Raw genomic sequence first — 4,280 nt, forward strand, 5'->3', positions numbered from 1 at the left:
CTGAAAAGTCGGGCACTCAGTCATGGACCGAGAGCCCAACAGTGTCAGGAGAGAGGAGGGGACCCGGCGGCATACCTCATCCCGTCGGGTGAACGTCCCCTCCTCTCTCTTCTGGTGTCCAATAACCGAGATGGCCGCTGGCAGGCATCAATCAAGATCGCTGCGCATGCGCGATGTCGTCACGGCGGGGTGTCACCCGGTAACCGTTCCGGGTGACACCCAGCCTCAGATAGCCCCTGACGAGGCCTAATGCACCTCCCTGCTATGCAGGTGCCTTAGTGTATTGCAGAGCCATTTGACGTGAAAGACGCAGCGCAACGCAGCGACTCGTCTAACATGCACTGAAACCGCAATGCAACAGCGTAAATGGGACCTGGTGATCCCGCCATACAGGTCCTTGTTCAGGCACTTCCTAACAAGTGTTGTCCCCCCGTCACTGCCACCTCAGATGGAGACTCCCAAGTGGCTGTATCAATACATGTAGACATAAAGTGGCTGATAACAGCTGCAGCAGATCAGCAGCACTGATCCCACCATGCCCTATACAACACTAGTAAGTAACTGGAACACTCGCATTGCAATCAGATTGCAGGACCTCCTTTAGAAGTGTAGTACGAGGGCTGTTCTTATTGGAAGTGAAGTGAATAGATTGTTCGGCTTGCACATTGAAGGAGATTGTAACATGGGAGGGCCAATGAACCTGATTTCTGAGCCTAAAGGCATAGGCAGCGGTCCTGGAGGTGACACAGGTGAATACAGAATGAGCAGACAAACTCCATGTAGCCAGTGCGGGTGCTGGGAATTGAACCCAGAGCCCAGGTGCTGCAGACCTGCCCGACCTTCCAATGTCTTCTCCTGCGTCTGAAGCCTGGACGGGCGGGGGAGGAGGAATTCTCAGCCGGCGGCTCCCAAATATTTTTCACAACATTTTTATCAATTTGTAAATCTCCATTTTAGAACTTCGTGGAAGCGCCTTCCAGTTCCTCGGGTTTCATTATCCTGGCTGATAACCGCCGCCGCCCTCGCTGCCAGAATACCGCGCCGCACTTCTGTTTTTCACATCCATTCCCAACCAGACGGAAAAATCTCCTGGACGTGGACGGCTCGGAGCGCTTAAAGGGGAACCACCGCGCGCTGTCAGCCAGTTCCCATTCTCATTTCCATAGACAGCATCACCCCCTTCTGACCCATTATGATGGGCTCCCACCATCCCTGTGCTGAGTCCCCGGGTCTGTACACCTGTGCCCATTATGAGGAGGTCCCCCCATCCCTGTGCTGAGATTACAACTTGAAAAAAGGGTTTTTAGGTAACCAGCAGTAATAGTGCTAAACTGACCGGTGGGAGAAGCAGCCACAACAGATATAAAACCTATAGGAAAGTTTATTCCAATAAAGAAATAATGCTGAAGAACTCAACTTCATACAGATTGTCCAGTGGTGCAAGAGTTCAGTAGTATAGTTGGTGAGCATCAACACTTCAAAACTACAACCCCACTCCCACCCTCGTATCCCCAATTATTCCCAAAATATCCAAAATACAGACTTGAGGTATGTTTGGTTGACATTGTCTAGCATCAGGACAGCACACCAGCACTTGAAAAGGGAGCAAATAGAAACAGTGAAGTGTATTATCTGATCGACGATAGCCACAAATATCGCTCAGTGGCAGGACAGTATGTAAGCTGATTGGTTAGCCTGCAATTTAAGAGGGAGAGATGAGGCAGGTTTCTATCTTTTATAGAAGAGTGTATTATCTGAGAGACTATAGCAACACATATCACTCAACAGCTGGACAGTATGCATTTTGATTAGCCCGAAATATATGAGGGAGCGATGAGGCCAGTTTTATCTTTAAATAGAAGAGTATATTATCAGAGAGACAATAGCCACAAATATCTCATAGTGGCAGGACAGTATGTAAGAAGTTTGATTAAACCAGAATATGAGAGGGAGAGACAAGGCAAGTTTTATCTTTTAATAGAAGAGTGTAATATCTGAGAGACAATAGCCACAAATATCACTCAGTGGCAGGACAGTATGTAAGAAGTTTGATTAGCCCAGAATATGAGAGGGAGAGACAAGGCCAGTTTTATCATTCAATAGAAGAGAGTATTATCTGAGAGACAATAGCCACATATATCACTCAATGGCTGGACAGTGTGTATGCAGTTTGATTAGCCCGCAATATATGAGGGAGAGATGAGGCCAATTTTATCTTTTATTAGAAAAGTGTATTATCTGAGAGACAATAGCCACAAATATCTCACAGTGGCAGGACAGTATGTAAGAAGTTTGATCAGCCCAGAATATGAGAGGGAGAGACAAGGCCAGTTTTATCATTCAATAGAAGAGAGTATTACCTGAGAGACAATAGCCACAAATATCACTCAATGGCTGGACAGTATGTAAGCAGTTTGATTAGCCCGCAATATATGAAGGAGAGACAAGGCCAGTTTTATCTTTCAATAGAAGAGTGTATTTTCTGAGAGAAAATAGCCACAAATATCTCCCAGTGGCTGAACGGTGTCTAAGCGGTTTGGCTAGTCCACAATATGAGAGGGAGAGACAAGTTGTATCTTGCAATAAAATTTAAAAATGTATTATTTGAGGAACAATGGGCTGAATATTTTGCAGTCCTGGATCGGCCACAAACTTTGGGGCGCAATGTGGGATGCATCCTGCAGCAAACATCAGAAGTTTTTAAGCTAGGGCCAAGCTGCGGAAACATTGTGCAGCCCCTTTACAATGCCGGGGCACTGAAATAGGCCCGGAGCTGGTAATGGAGGCAGGTATCATATTTTAGGGGGGCTGGATGACCCTTTAAGAGTTTTATTCTGTAACAAATTCATAATTTCTTACTTCATTAAACATGTATAGAGAACACATATACCAAGACGGTTTACCTTTCCTTCTACCCCCTTATCATCAACCATTATAGCCCCACACCCTAACTGGCTCCATCGCCCCACATCAGGGTGTGGGGTTTATCTTACTGGTTGCGTTTACCTGTTACATGTGCACAGACCTGCAAGCGCACACGCCAAGCGTCATACGAGTCCACAGTGGTGCTGCTTGCGGGAGCATGTACTAAAGCATGTGCTGTTACATGTATAGATCACTGTAATCGGACTCCTAGGGGTTTATTCATAAATGATTTTCAGGGCAAATAGCCATACCTGTCAGGGGCGTCCTGCGCCTGCGCGTAACGTCGACGCACGCGTGCGCTATGACGTCTCCGTGAATGCGCGTTCATCTCTTATTGATGCCTGCCAGGACCGCACCCCACTTGTGACATCACTGATATCTGTGAACGTTCATGTTGTGCAGATATACGTGAAAACAAATGTATTTTAGTTGTTTCTTTACGTTTTTTTTTATATGTGATATCACAATATGGCCACTAGATGGCGGTGAGGAGCAAAAAAAACCCAACATATATTCATTTCCTGTGCTCCATTAGCACCATCTAGTGGCCATAAAGCAATATTACATGAAAACATTCGGGGAAAAAATGATTCCACTTGTAAAGAAAAAATAAATAAAGAGGGTTATTCACTAAAAGCTGCTGGAGGCAGCCGAGTGAATAACCGAGTCGAAGTGAACAGAGCCAAACAGCGTTCGGCCATTCACTTTGGAGCTGTACGACTGACTCCTGGCATACATCGGCTAATATCAGCTGTAAATCGTCTGGCTTTGGTCAGCCGAACATGCTCACCTCCGAGGTAGTGAACAGAATAGGTAGGAAAGTTAGTAGGGACCCCTAGTAAGAAAAAAAGTGAGTGGGGGTCCCCCCCCCAAAGTCATACCAGGCCCTTCAGGTCTGGTAGAAATTTTAAGGATGAAACCCCTCCCCCCAAAATAAGGGAGGAAAACGTGGGGTCCCACATAAAATTCCCAACCAGACCCTTGATCCGAGCACAGGCTTGGAAGGGCAGGAATGGGGGGAAGGGGGGCGAGCGAGTGCCCCCCCCTCCCTGCACCATACCAGGGCACATGCCCTCAGGACTAGGAGGGTGCTTTTCCAGCGCACCTTGTCTCCGTGCCGATGGTGACAAGGGCCTCTTCCCCATAAGCCCTGACCCGGTGGCCCCAGGGGGGCTTGTTTGCATCGGGGTACCCTATTAATAAAGATGCAGCTGGCTTCGCCCAGTTGTTATCACTTGCGGGGCGAACGATCGCTTCGGCTGTGACTACGGCTCGGCTTGGCTCGGCTGAGCCACTCGCCCGCCTTCGGCTGCTGTAGGGCTATTGTGAATATTGTGAATAGCCCTACAGCAGCC

This window comes from Nanorana parkeri, unplaced genomic scaffold, assembly GCF_000935625.1.
Source record: "Nanorana parkeri isolate BGI_ZX_2015 unplaced genomic scaffold, ASM93562v1 scaffold2204, whole genome shotgun sequence".
Lineage (NCBI taxonomy): Eukaryota > Metazoa > Chordata > Amphibia > Anura > Dicroglossidae > Nanorana > Nanorana parkeri.